This window comes from Antechinus flavipes, chromosome 3, assembly GCF_016432865.1.
Source record: "Antechinus flavipes isolate AdamAnt ecotype Samford, QLD, Australia chromosome 3, AdamAnt_v2, whole genome shotgun sequence".
In the NCBI taxonomy this organism is placed as follows: domain Eukaryota; kingdom Metazoa; phylum Chordata; class Mammalia; order Dasyuromorphia; family Dasyuridae; genus Antechinus; species Antechinus flavipes.
This window is the reverse complement of record NC_067400.1, coordinates 377,234,895-377,250,667: the sequence shown is the minus strand read 5'-3', so window position 1 is coordinate 377,250,667 and position 15,773 is coordinate 377,234,895. Positions and strand designations below refer to the sequence as shown.

At 33.9% G+C, this 15,773-nt stretch overlaps 1 protein-coding gene across 3 annotated transcripts in view; it reads left to right on the top strand.

Moving 5' to 3' along the window:
- Positions 1–15,773, top strand: part of ORC4 (origin recognition complex subunit 4) — a 78,704-nt gene that overhangs the window by 2,029 nt on the left and 60,902 nt on the right. Inside the window, exon 2 of one of the 3 annotated variants that reach the window (XM_051985831.1) lies at positions 5,330–5,407. The exons of the other annotated variants lie outside the window; for them this stretch is intronic. The gene's annotated coding sequence lies outside the window, so the exon portion shown is untranslated. The remainder of the gene's footprint in view (positions 1–5,329; positions 5,408–15,773) is intronic. 3 annotated transcript variants of the gene reach the window in all.

Sequence of the window (15,773 nt, the reverse complement as noted above, 5' to 3'; positions counted from 1 at the left end):
TTATTTTGGTAGTGATATTTGGCTGTGGATAACATTGGAATAATCAAAATTTGAGAAAAAGCATAATAGTTATGAATGAATTGCAGTTATTACTAATGGTGACTTGTACTCGAAAAGGGCTACAAGAGACAATCTGGTGCAAAAGAAAAAGTAGTAGATTTGGAGTTAGAAGCTGGGTTCAAATCTCAGCTCTGTGGGGTTGGTCTGTTCTCTTAACATTTTGGGTGGGAATCGCATATTGGATGGGGAAGAATTACCCAGAGGCTGGACTTGTTTTTCAAAAAAGGACTTTATTGTCATAAAAGCGGATTGAACCAAACAACATCAAGGAACTAATTAGCCAGGGAAAGTTGCTTGTGAGGGATATTTATAGGAAAATCATTGTCTCCTCATGGTGAGGGAAAAAGTTACTTTTCAACCATTTGTTGTGGACTGATTAAGACTTTGAAAATGAATAAAGCTCTGCTGGGGCTACAAAATTTGAAACATTTAGCATAATCCAAACGGCCTGTACCTGGATGAGTAGACAGTTGCATCCTATTTACCACATCCCAAGCCCCCTGCACCTGGATGGTTAGGCAACTGCATACTATTTTTCTGTTCCCTATGGTAAGTTGCCCACATGGGAACTAACAAAGGCTCTGCTGAGGTCTATTCTACTAGGCTCTTAACTGTTAATGAAAGAGTTGGACCAACTCTAAATTTATAGTTGAGATCTAGATGACTGGAAAAGGAAATGAGTTGTTCTTTCCTGGAGAAAAAGAAAAATGAATGAATATTGCTAGGCAATAATTTCTGCCTTGATATATTAAAAGATTTTGAGTTAAGTACAACAGTCCATTGGATGGACCTTCAATTCAGAATTTTTGAACAACATACAGAAAACCTATATGAGATTGTAAGGGGAATATGATCTGTATGTTGTAGAATGCCTTATTATGATAAAATCAGGGATCCATTAAATTATACTAATTGAGTAGGAAAGTAGCTAAAGATTTGGAAAGGATTCGAGATTATTTAATTCAATCTTTTCTTCTATCACCTCATTTCACATATCAAATCATGTAGAAATCAAACAATCACAAGGGATAAAGTGCTGCTATGCTATGTTCAGAATACTGTACTAGATCATAAGGATACAAATACAATAAATAAATAAAATAATCCTTAATCCAAGGAGCTAAGACCCACAGAAGTTAAATCTTTTGTGACAAATCATCATAGTGCTAATAAGTAACAGAGTCAAGATTTTAACCCAAATTTCCTGACTCAAAACAGGTTATTCCATCTCTGTTTCACATATTTTCTCTTTGGTCCCTGTATTGCTCTCCCTGTCTCCCTTCTCTTTCAGACTCCTTTTAAGTCCCAAATAAAATCTCAACTTTTACAGGAAGATTTCTTCAAACTCCTTTAATTTTTATTTCTTTTCTTTGTTAATTATTTCCTTTTTATCCTATGTATAACTTGTTTTGTATGTTTTTGCATGTTGTCTCCACCCTTAAGATTGTAAGCTCCTTGAAAACAGGAACTGTTTTCTCCCCTCTTTTTGTATTCACAGTGCTTGGCATAGTACTTGACACATGGTAGGCACTTAATAAATGTTTTTTGGTTGATATTTTACAGGATGTTGTATGCTATTCTAGTAGAATATGAGCTCCTCAAGGGCAGGAAATATTTTTCATTTTCTTTAAGTGTCTTCAGCACCTTGGACAGTTCCTTGTGCTTTGGTGCTTTATAAATGTTTGTAATTCATTAATATTATATGATTATAAGTGGCTAATTATGTAGCACTTTATAAGTACTCATAGAGTACTTTATGGTTGCAAAGAATTTTAGAAATCTCATTTGTCCCTCAAAATAAACCAGTAAGTTTAGCACTCCAAATATTGCTGTTTTATAGATGAGTTTCAGAGCCAAAATTGAGGAAACTTGGTTATTTACATTAAAAGGAGTAGATTTGCAGCAGAGTGCAATATTCTGTTCCTGGATTCCTGGAAATTCCTGTAAGAATCCAGTTAGATGCAAAGTTCTCATAGAAAAGGCTGAGGTTCTTAAAATAAAACAAAACAAAAAAACTCCAGTAATTACCCATTGATTTCAATCGACACATGATATCACCTTGTGGGGTATGTAATCCACCATTTAGATAAAGTTTGGGAATTCTTAGATGTATTAGCCAATCATGGACCTTATTGCCAGTCCAACCATACCTATCCTTATGAACACTCTCCCACTTGGGCCCCTCTCCAGATGGGCTTGCTCCAGATGTCCTTTTTTCCCTTTTTTTTTTTTTTTTTTCTTGGCAAGACAAAGATTAAGTGACTAGCCCCAGAGTCACACAGGTTGTAAGTATTAAGAGTTTGAGGCTGGATTTAAAGCTCAAGTCTTTCTGAGCCCAGGGCCAATTGTTTATCCACCACATAATCTAGTTGCTCCTTATAGAGACCCTGATTTAAGTCAGTTTATTCCGCCCCCTTGAGCCAATTATGTTCCCAACTACCTACTAACAAATACCCTTAGCAGTTGTTCAGGTGCCTCTGGAAAAATTCCATAACCATTCAAGTAAAGGCTACAACAGGCAGTTCTTTGGGGTCCTGTGCTCCAGGATAATGACCAATTTTTTTTACCAGTACAAGAGCTGTATCAATGCGCTTATTATACAGTAGCCATTTTTTCTTTTTTGTCCTCTGCAAAGGAATTGGTTTTAATTTGCATTTCTCTAATAGTAATTTGGAATTTTTGTTTTATATGACTGTTCATAATTTGGATTTCTTCCTTTGAAAATTGCTTGTTTATATAAATTGACCATTTGTATATTGGGAAATGATTCTTGTTCTTATAATTTTGAATCAGATTCTTAGAGTTCTTGAAAATGGACCTTAATTAGAGAAATCTACTTTCCCCCCCTTTAACTTTTCCCTTCTATTTTTAGCAGCATTGGTTTTTTTATAGCAAAACTTTAATTTTATGTTGTCAAAATTGTCTATTTTCTTTTATGTGATCCTCTTATTCATTTTTCTCCCTCCATAAATCTGAAGAAAACATTTCTTCCTTGGTCTCAGTTGTTTATAATGTAAACAATAATTATATTGTGTAAAGTGTTAGTTTACACCAATTTATATGGCACCACGGTTCTTTCAGTTGTCTAATTCCCTAATAGTCTTCAAACTCCTCACTTTCTCTCAACTTGTATCTGCCTATCCAGTCAGTTGCCAAACTCCATGAGCTCTTTCTCAGCATCTCTTATATCTGTCTACCTCTCTACTCACACAGTCATAACTAGTTCACATCCTCAGGTTCTTTTGCTTAGACTATTGTATTAGCCTCCTTGTTCTCTCTTTCCTTCAAGGCTCTTTCCACTTCAATTTGTCTTTCACACAGCTTTCAAAAGCAACTTTCACTAAAGTATATGTCTAACTCTGCCAAACCTATCCATAGTAGACATCAGTAGCTCCCTAATATTTATATCTGTATCTAACAATCTGTTGATGTAGGTAGTATTAAATAGTATTTTATCTTTATCTCATTTTTAAAAAAATTCTATTTTTATAAATTCCATGATATACACAATTATTAGTACAGTAGTACACATATAAAAATGGAGATAGAAATTTAATTTTTTTATATTATTGGTATCCTTGGCTCTGATAAGATAACTTCCTTTTACCAATGCAGGTCTTTACCTTCTTTGCCACTTGTAGTCTTAAAGAGTTGCTTAAAGTAAAAGCAATCAAACAACAGTTTGAACCAAATTAAAATGTAACTGGGACGTATTTTACAAAAGAAGTAAAAATACAATAAAACAGATATGATAATTTTAAAATGAAATAAACATTTAGCCCATAGAGTTCCTTATTTGATAGTACCTGCCCTACAGCACTGAAGAGACATCAGTTGACTTTCTAAGGCCACACATAGCAGTATGTCAGGAACAGGGCTTGAGTCCAGGATTTTATGACATTGAGTCTAGCTCTCTATTTGCTGTTCCACACATCCTCTTTGTGGGTATCTCATTTACAAATAATATATATAATACACAGATAATATATACAAATTTATTTTTTAAGAGGAGGTATACTTCCCCTCTCCCCCGAAAAATGTTGTGTAATAAAAAAAAAAAAATGGAGTCTATTCTAGAAAATTGAGATGTGCGTTTTTTGTTTTTTTTTTTAAGGAGGAGGGGGAATGAAACCAAATACTCAAATGTGTGATAGTTTTACTGTTGTCCTTCCTTCTGGAAGAGGACCTAAATGACATCACTATGTATTAGAAATGAGAGTGTGTCAGTCTGTGGCTGATCAGAACAATATGAATTTGAATTGCTTGGCTACAGGTCAGTCACAAATAGCCCCTATGGACTTAGTGCATCTCAAATTTTTCTCAGCTACCTCAATTCTGCTTTTCTCATAGAACATCTTTTCTGATGAGGGCAGACCATGCTGGACAGTCTTGTGCCAATGTATCTCATGTCATACAATCATTTGTGAAGTTCTTAAGAGAGACCTTGAAAATGTCCTAGTCTCTCTTATTCTGACCTCCTTCTAAATGTTTGTCCTGTGTGAGTTCTCCATAAATGTGTATGTGGTGTGTGTGTGTGTGTGTGTGTATGTGTATTGGCATTTGAACAATGTGCCTAACCCAATGGAGTTGTGTTATGAATCAGAACTCTGAATTTGAAACAAGATCCTAAGTCATTGGAATTGATAGAGACAATGATTATCTAATTGAGCATAGTTCAGTATGATTGATTTACTCTTACAACAAATAATGGTTTCCTAATAATATAATGATTGGTTTATACTCAGTGTAGAGCATATAAGCTAGGATCCTCAGCCAGGATTCATTCTGAGAGATTCAGAGGGCAGAGAAGACAGGTGGGAGCTCAAGCTCTCCAAACCAAGGAGAGAGATAGGCCTCTAAGAAAGTTAACTGAACGCCAGAAAAGGAGACAAGATTTTGAAAGAGATAGTAAAGGAGAACCTGGCTGTTCTCGTGGTGATTACTGAACTGAAAAAAAGGCTGCTTCTAGAGACACCCGCAAAAACTGAACAAAAGAGAACATTACAGAGTTGTCTCTCTGCAGTAGAGTTGGAATGCTTGGCAGTTTAGTTGGAAAAAGGACCTCTGTGTTTGGTACTTTATCCTGCCATGTCATCTTCAGAATCTTACTAAGGCAATTCAAATGGAAGCAATTCAGTTTACTGGTATGGCACTGATAATACTACCCAGGTTTCACAGGCATACAACAATGAGGTCAGCACAGTGGTTCTATAAGACTTTCAGTTTGGTAGTCAGTCTAATACCTCTCCTCTCCTACACTTGCCTTCAGAGCACCCCCAAAACACCTAGCTCCAGCAGTGGGTGTGTGAATCTCAATGTGGACATCCCCGGAAAGTATACTGTCAAGGTAAGATAAATTATCCACAGCATTCAGAACTTCATTATTTGCTATAACTGATGATTCCACATATGAATGGTGTGGTGTTGACTAAATGGAAGACTTATGTTTTCTTGATGTTAATCATTAGGCCAAAATTAGCACAAGCAGCAGAGAACCAATTCACATTTTGTTACATCTTAGCTTTAGAGGTTGCATTGAGTGCACAATCAAATAATTGTACTAAAATTTCCTCTATAGAACTGACTCTAATTTATAAGAAATCAAGCCATTCTCCATTTGATAAATGGTCAAAGGATATGAACAGACAATTTTCAGATGATGAAATTGAAACTATTACCACTCATATGAAAGAGTGTTCCAAATCACTATTGATCAGAGAAATGCAAATTAAGACAACTCTGAGATATCACTACACACCTGTCAGATTGGCTAAGATGAATATATTCATAATGATGAATGTTGGAGGGGATGCGGGAAAACTGGGACACTAATGCATTGTTGGTGGAGTTGTGAACGAATCCAACCATTCTGGAGAGTAATCTAGAATTATGCCCAAAAAGTTATCAAACTGTGTATACCCTTTGATCCAGCAGTGCTACTACTGGGCTTATACCCCAAAGAGATACTAAAGAAGGGAAAGGGATCTGTATGTGCCAAAATGTTTGTGGCAGCCCTGTTTGTAGTGTCTAGAAACTGGAAATTGAATGGATGCCCATCAATTGGAGAATGGCTGGGTAAATTGTGGTATATGAATGTTATGGAATATTATTGTTCTGTAAGAAATGACCAGCAGGATGAATACAGAGAGGCTTGGAGAGACTTATATGAACTGATGCTAAGTGAAATGAGCAGAATTAGATCATCATTATACACTTCGACAACGATATTGTATGAGGATGTATTCTGATGGAAGTGGATTTCTTTGACAAAGAGACCTAACTCACTTTCAGTTGATAAATGATGGACAGAAGCAGCAGTTCAAAGAAAGAACACTGGGAAACGAATGTGAACTATTTTCATTTTTGTTTTTCTTCCCGGGTTATTTTTATTTTCTGAATCCAATTCTCCCTGTGCAAGAAGAGAACTGTTCCGTTCTGCAAATATATATTGTATCTAGGATATACTGCAACATATCTAACATATATAGGACTGCTTGCCATCTAGGAGAGGGGGTGGAGGGAGGGAGGGGAAAAATCGGAACAGAAGCGAGTGCAAGGGATAATGTTGTAAAAAAATTACCCTGGCATGGATTCTGTGAATATAAAGTTATTATAAAATAAAATAAAATATAAGTAAATATAAAATTTCCTCTATACCAAATTCTATGTGTTAATATATTCTATATGCTAGTCTATTCTCTTCCTTCCCAGTCTTTGGTCAAAATGAGGCATGTTACCAAATTTAAAAATAATACTGTAAATGTTGTAGTCCATTTAGATGTCAGTCCTGCAGATGTAGGCTTTAGTACTTGTGAGCATTCAGTTAATTATTGTTAAGTTCTTATACTATAGCCCTTTGCTATATGCAAAAATTATTAAGAAATATTATTGATACTATAGTATAAAAAGATTAAATGAAGTTGTTGTATATTTGACTTTTTTCCTGAAAATAAGTGTAACAAAGAAAAAATATTAATACCAACGTGCTATTTTTATATTCATATTTGCCAGAAATGGTTTTATTTAGCTTAACATTGATCTACTATCCAAGCATTTCTAATTTGGAGAGAGAAATATCTAAAGTGGCAATCCTCCATGACATGGTTCTACCCCAGAACAATTTTAGGTAATTTTTATAGGAATCCCTAAGAAGAAAACCAAAATATTTAAGAATACAGTTATGGGTCAGGTTATTGTCTCATTTCTTCCTGGACCTTCCCCTCAAGGAATCAATAGGAGATACAGAGCAAAGATCTTTTCTGAATAAAAGCTGACACTTCCCTTCTTATGTGCTTAGTGCCAATTGCTTCAGGTGGATGGTGAAAGCAATGTTCTTTTCTTGATAAAAATTGAGTTTAATTATCATTAGAAAGGCCTTTTGTTAGAAATGAACTTTTCCAAGGTAGACTATTATTACTATTTCTAAAAATACAAAATAAGTTTTTAATATCTTCCACAGTAGTTAGGGTTTTGTTTTATTTATTTATTTATTTTTTACAAGATTTTGCAAGTGTATGTGTGTGTATATACTCGTGCACACACTCTTCAGGAAAGATTGAATTTGGTATTTTAATCCATTTTATGAACTTCTTTCTGAGTAAATTTTGTATCACTAACTTATTTTTTATTGACAGGGGTTTCAGAAAATTATTTTATCTACAGTTAATACATATAGCTAAGAGGCATCTTGGAGTAATGAATAGATTGGTAGGCTCTAAGGCAATAGAGTGTACTGGGTCCAATTCTAATATTTAATAGGCTATAGAACTTAACATTTTTCCTCAGGAAACAACTTAGGATTTATCTACTATGTTTTCAAGAATCTCTCACTTAAGTTGAGAGCACCTTATGAACTATTTCACCATCATCTTGTAATCAGAGTCTAAAAACAATTAGTTAGCAAGTGTTTATTAAACATTTGCCATGTGCTAGCCACTGTACCAAAGGCTGAGGTTTCTGACAGTGTGCCCTGATGGAGTTTGTGTATTCTGTTAGAAGAGCTAATATTCTCGTTTCTGTATGTGGAGAGAGAGAGATACATATATACACATATGCATATACACAAAGTAAATGCCAAGTCCTTTCAGTGGTTTCAGATTTGGTAGATTGCGAAATATAGGTGACCTTTGAAAGAGATTGAAGAATACAAGAAGTCTGAATGGAAATGTGTGAAGAATAACAAGAAGCCTATTTTGACTGAAATTTAGGGTATAATCTAAGTCTGGATATGAGTAGGTTGAATGGAGATTTTAAAAGCATTTAGATGCCAAGCAGAGGAGTTTATATTTACTCCTAGAGGTAAGAGGAAACTCTTATGAAGTAGTAAAAGTAATAGATATGATAATTTGAACCATTGTCTTAGTTGGATGTTGCAGAATGTTCCCACTCTCATACACCTCCCCCCCCCCCAAAAAAAAAGCGCAAAACAAAACATTTTCTGCAAACAGATTTTATTTGGTTTCACAGAAGATTTGGCTTTAAATGTCAAAAATTTAACTTGAATGCCTAATCTCTGAGAGGCAAAGATCTAACTGGTCATTTCCTTTTGAAAATGTTAACACTTTAAATTGCATTAGAAACATGAATAAACCTTGCAAATATATCTTTGGAGCTATTTTAATTTTTACCTAAACCTTGCATTTATGCATATCTAGGGAATGTTTTTCCTGCCTCACTTTTTTACAAGGGGGGAAATTTGTTGCTTGTTGCATCTTTGTTCAACTTAAAATGGTTTTCTTTCAGTTAATAGCATTTGTTGTCTTGTAACTTGAAGTTTCTGTCTTTAAAGATTCCTGAAGACAGGTAGCATTTCAGTAGTATAATTTTAACTTAGATAATTCTTTCCATGAAAAAAATGCTTTTTCCCTCAAAATGGCTATCTATACCATAGTTCTTTTTGAAGAATGGGAATTCTTAAGACATCAACCTTTAATCATATTTTCCCTTTAGTCAATAATTCTCCTTTAATCACTTGCTATAGAATATATCAGGGAGTATGTGTTCTTCACTTGGAATATAAATCCTAAAGTCAGAATCTTTGTATTCAAGAAGCTAATATATCCATTGAAAGAAATATTTAATTTAATTTAGTGACTAACACTGTAGGTTATAACAGAAAACTTGCAGTCTGATTTAGAATTGTAAATATAATGATTTAATAAAATATTGAGGGTTGCAAAAATATAAGCATCCCAGAATTTTAATTCTGTAGAGAAATTTGGGATCATCTGCTCCGATCTTGCAATTTTAAATATGAAGTAACTGAAGTCTAGTGTATAAAATTCTAATCGTTAAGAACATACTTTAAATAGAAAGGAGTTAGAAATAATAGAAATCAATATGCTCTAGAATCATCAGGGGAGATGTAAAGCTTGAGATAAGCTTGGGAAGTGAGTAAGATTTAAGTGAAGAAGAGAAGAGAAGATATTTTCAGAGTTGGTTGTAAACTTTAGCAAAGAATTTGAACTACAAATCAGAGGAGTAAAGAGATAGCAGGGTTTGAACTCACTAGACATTGTCAAACCTGAAAAAGAATCCCTGTTTTATAAAATAACACATAATCGATTAACTTGAAAACTTCTAATGACACAGGAACTTAGTATCTTACATCTTAATTTCTTGTTGTATGGCTTTAGTTATAAAATTCATCCAAACCAAACGATGTTCCTTTACCATTTTTTTGCCTCTCTATTCCCCAGTATAGCTTTTTTAAAAATCCTTTTTGTATTTCATTGTTTTCGTTGTCAACTTCAGTTTACTATGAACTTTAGCATTCCTATTATGATTTTTATATAATCATTCTACAGTTGATTTTGTTCATTGTTATCTGCTCTGTTTTGATTTTCTGTTGTATGTATTTAAAAAAACTAAATTCTTTAGGGAACTCCATTTGTGTTCACATTGTTCTCATCTGACATTCTTCCTTTCAGTGCTTTATGCTTTTTTTTCTTATGCCTGCTAATAGAGGACCAGATAGAAAAGGCAGCAAGTCAAGTCATCAAGTATTTAAGTACTCACCATGTGCCAGAGTATGCTAAGCCATTGTGAATACAAAAAGAGACAAAAAGCAATTCCACATCTCATGGTGCTCAGTCTTAAGATACCATGCCATCAATTGAGAACAGACACCTCATATATAGGATAAGTTGAAAATAATTTCAGAAGTAAAGTCCTAGCATTAGTAGCCCTGAAAAAGGCTTTTTGTAGGAGAGACTGTCTATGTGGGAATTGATAGATTGTCATGTTTGAGGATGCACAAGGCCAGTATCTCTGGATTGAAAAGTATAGGGAGAGGAGTACAATTTTAAAAGCCTGGAAATATAGGAGAGGACCAAGTTATGAAAGTTTTTGAATGCCAAACAGAAGATTTTATATTTGAACCTAGAGATAATATGGAGCCATTGGGGTAGGGATGTGCAAATCTGACTTGGATTTTAGAAAGGTCAGTTTGACAGAAGAGTTAAAGATAGATTGGAATGAGGAGAAAATAAAGCCAGGAAATCAAATAACAGACTATTGATATAGTTCAGGTATGAAATGAGAGATTAAACAAGAGTGGTAGCAGTTTTAGAGAAAAGAAGGGCATATAAGAAGTTATAAAGGTAGAAATGAGAACACTTGACATCTGGAATGTATTGTTAACAAAAGCATAATGAATTTGTACTAAATAACAATAACTAACATTTTTATTTTGTGCTTGCTATGTGCCAGTCACTCAGCAGAGCACTCTCTCATTTGATTCTCACACAACCCTGGGAGGTAGGTACTCTTATATATCCCCCTTTTTGCAAATAAGGAAACTGAGGCAGATATTAATTGACTTAACCTGGATCACCCACAAATAAAGTGTCTCAGGTAAGATTTGAACTCAAGTCTTTCTGACCTTAAATCCATTGTTCTGTCGATTGTGTCACCTAGTTACTGTAAGAGAAAAGGCTAATAAGTGTGATGGTCATATAGAAATGGAAAGAAAACATACTCTTCTTTTTAGTACAGGGTAAAAAGGATTCCAAAAAAACTTATGCAGGAAAGGACAGCTATAGACAGCTATATGTAGATACAGATTTCAACTAATAGGAGATGGTAGAAAACTGCTGCAGATTCTCAATATGTCATTGAACTGTCTATCTCCTTTGCCATATCAGAAATAAAGGGATGAACTAGATCGTTTCTGTGGTATCCCTTTCATTCTTATGATTGTGAATAAAGCAGGGATTGTAGTATGGCCATTAGAAAGATGGTTGATTCCTTTTTTCCCCCCTCCTTAACTGACATTTCAAGCATACATGTATATAGATTTAAGATCGTTGATTATTGTGGTCTAATTTCCTTACACTTAGTAATAGTTGACATTCAGATTCAATAAATATAGAATAAGAAGTATCTTTGTTGTGTAGAAATAATCCATAAAATCCATAAAACTTGCCTAAATAAAGAGTTATCTGGAGTAATGCAAACCTATTTCTTGGAATTCTAAAACTTGCCTATTTCTTAAAGGTCTATGACTTAATGGACTTTTAAAAATATACCATTCCTTTTGGGGGCTGTGCCTACAGTGAAATCTTCTTATTCAAATTAGTCTACTTTAACAGGAGAGCAAGAAGTACTTCAAAAGTCATCGTGCAAGAGAGGGATTAGACTTTCAATTTTGGAATGTATTATTGGAGTGTCTTTTATATATATATATATATATATATTTTTTTTTTTTCATGTTTAGTAGCCAAATTTGATATAGCCGATTAACTTGCATTTGCGTGGCAGGCGATTTAAGCAAAATAGAGAGGATAAAAGTGTCCTGAAGAAGAGGAGAATATTGACTTGATAAGGTTGGCAAAAAGCCCCACCTCCATAAAACTTCCCTCATCACTCAAACCCTTCTTGAATTTCTCTCTTGAATACCAACTATTCCATTTAGTCCAAAGATAATAAATTTGGAGGTGGAAGTGAAAAAAAAATGATGCCTTCTTGTAGTTGATATTTTTATTAAATGCAATTTGTAATTATGGATAGTTCCTATAGTTTTAGTAAATGCAATTTATAATTATGTAGCTAGAAGCCATTTAGATCTCATCCTGTACCTTTTTAAGCATGAAGTTTATAGATAATCATCTTAATTTATATAGCATCTTGATGTGTGGAATTTCACTCTGAATATTTAAAAAGAATATTGAATTATTTGGAAACCTAAAAGACTTACTACTTTGTCATTCTGTGGTATTTAAAAACCTTATGAAGGTATTCCATGCTAAATTAATTTTCAGTTCCAAAGATTGATTTCTAGACAAGTTACTATGGTGGAATCTCCAAAACTGTCCTGAAAGATAGAATGGCAAAAAAAATTGCCCACTTTTTCAATATGCTCATACATTTTGAAATATATATATAGCTGTATTTTAGAAAGTGTACAAAGCAGTGTGGTTCGGTAGAAAAAGGTCTGGAATTTTAGTTCAGCAATAGCAGCAATCATTTATTAAAAGTTTTCCATGAACCCTTTGCTAAGTGCTGAGGATACAGTGAAAGCCAAAAAAACCCAATAATCTGTATCTTCAAAGAACTTCTTAAAATCTAATGATGGAATCAGCATCTAGACAACTACATAGTTTTATAGGCTATATTCAGGGTAAATTGGAAGTAATCCCAAATGTTCGGCACTATCATTGAGTAAGATCAAGAAAAGCATCTTGTAGGAGGTGGAATTATAGTTCAGATTTGAAGAAAAACACAAGTCAGGGCATCTGGTTCAGCCTGAGATATTGTCCCTGAAGTAATTGAATCTGGTTTCAAATTCTACTTTTCTTTATCTGTATGACTTGGAATGCTTAATTTCTCTGGGCTTCCCCTTCCTTGACTGCAAGTAAGAAATTTGCACAAGATTACCTCTGAAGTCCCTTGCAGCTCTAGAATTAGTGATCTGATGAGCCCATTAATTTATTAGTTTTCTAATCATGAGCATGTTACTTAAACTTTTTAACAACTTCAGCTTAATTGTCTTTGACATAATAATGAAAGAGACTTTAGATTTAAGTATTGTTTTGTTATCAGTCTTCCTTAAGAATAATTCTTTCTTATGAAGTTTTCCCTGCAGATAGCTTGTTTGTACATGGTTTTTTGTAGACTGTTAGAATGTGAGCTCCTTAACCAATATGGCAAAAACTAGGCATTGACCCTTATCTAACACTCTATACTAGGATAAGGTTGAAATGGGTTCATTATCTTTTTTTATTCTTTTTTATTAAATCTTTTTATTCACAAAACATGTGCAGGGTAATTTTTCCAACATTGACCCCTGCATAATCCCCTGCTGCAAATTTTTCCCTTCTTCCCCCATCCCTCCCACACCCAGCAGGCAGTCCAATACATGCCAGTCCAGTATTTGTATACATATTCACACAGCCATCCAGTTGCATAAGAAAAATCATATCAAGAAGGAAGAGAAAAGAAAAACTGAGAAAAAAGAAACAAAATGCAAGCAAATAATGACAAAGAGTGAGAATGTATGCTGTATTCCCTCTATTCCAGGGGTTCTCAAACTTTTTAAATAGGAGGCCAGTTCACTGTCCCTCAGACTGTTGGAGGGCCAGACTATAGTAAAAACAAAAACTTTGTTTTGTGGACCTTTAAATAAAGAAACTTCATAGCCCTGGCTGAGGAGGATAACCTTCCTCAGCTGCCGCATCTGGCCTGCGGGCATAGTTCTATTCCCATGGTTCTGTCTGGGTGTAGGTGGCTCTCTTCATCATTGCACAAATGGAACTGGTCCCAATCATCTCATTGTTGAAGAGAGCCAGGTCCATAAAAATTGATCATCATATAGTCTTATTGTTGCTGTATATTGGGTTCATGATATAGACATAAAAAATGGTATTATAAACAAATTAGAACATAGCATAGTTTACCTCTCAGATATGTGGAGGAGGAAGGAATATGTGATCAAAGAAAAACTGAAGTTCATTATTGATCACAAAATAGATAATTTTGATTATATTAAGTTAAAAAGTTTGAAAAGGTTCTCTAAATCTCTATTGATCAAAGAAATGCAAATTAAGACAATTCTGAGATAGCATTACACACCTCTCAAATTGGCTAAGATGACAGGAAAAGACAATGTTGAATGTTGGAGGGGATGTGGGAAAACTGGGACACTGATACATTGTTGGTAGAACTGTGAACGGCTGTAACCATTCTGGAGAGCATTTTGGAACTATGCTCAAAAAGTTATCAAACTGCATACCCTTTGATTCAGCAGTGTCTCTACTGGGCCTATCTGTATCCCAAAGAGATTTTGAAGTGGCAAGAAGCTGGAAACTGAGTGGATGCCCATCAGTTGGAGAATGGCTGGATAAATTATGGAATATTATGGAATTCTATAAGAAACGACCACCAGGATGCTTTCAAAGAGGCCTGGAGAGACTTATATGAACTGATGCTAAGTGAAATGAGTAGAACTAGGAGATCATTATATGAGGCAACAACTAGATTATACTATGATCAATTCTTATGGACATGGCTCTCTTCAGCAATGAAATGATTCAAACCAGGTCCAATTGTTCAGTGATGAAGAGAACCATCTACACTCAGAGAGGACTGTGGAAACTGAGTGTGATTCACAACATAACATTTCATTTTGCTTCTTCTTCTTTTTTTTTTTTAACTAGTTTGATTTGATTTTTTTTGTGCAGCATGACAGTTGTATAAATATATATGCATATATTGGATTTAACATATTTCTACCATGTTTCACCTGTATTGGGCTACTTGTCATATAAGGGAGGTCATGGAGGAAGGGTGGGGAGGGATTGGAACACAAAGTTTTTAAAGGGCTAATTTATTGCAGACAAGTTACTTTAATCAGTTTCAGTTTTTGCTATACCTTATAATGCTTTGCAGTTTATACTTGTTTTCTTATAAAATTTTTAAACTTTTCAGGTACAATTATTTTACACATGAACAAAACTGAAGGTTCAGTAAGTTAAAATAAGAATCTTGACTCAGATTCAAAGCTCTCCGACTTGACTCTAATAAGAAATGGATTTGATTATGGCTCTTGTTAACAAGATTTAAAAAAATAAGTCAATGAGTATAAAACATTATATATAACATATACAATATATAACACAATATAAAACACTGAGGATACAAATAGTAAAATCAGTATAGTCCTTTTGCTCAGAAAATTTAGTTTTTATTCCTTTTCCACAGGTGCAGAAAAGATGTTTTACTAGTAATTTAGGCTTGTTCATTAGATTTTGTTTTTCTTTACTTGAAAATTGACTCAAAAACGTGATGCCTTTATTTTTTACCTTTAATGTAGTAAGTCAAATATTAGAAAAAGGAGATTCATACTAGTCAAACAAGTTTTTGCCATAGCTTATGGGATTGATGGAGTGAAACATGAAGGTAGGAATATAATTTACTTACATGTAGAAAGTTTAAGTGAAATTATTTATAACTCCATGAGATTCAGTTTTCATCTCATGCTTTATTTTTTAGTTAAGCTGGTACTTAAAATTGGAAATACAAGGTTTTTAGATACTGATTATTAAATTTATATGGTCCTTAAGTATTCTTACTATCATATGGTTCTTTTTATTTCCTATTTTTAGTTTTCTGTTTTTAATAAATCTACTTCAGCCTTTAATAATTATTACTAACTTTGTATTATTTAATATGCTTTATTTTTGTTGTAATTTGACATTGTCTTGTCCAAATTAATA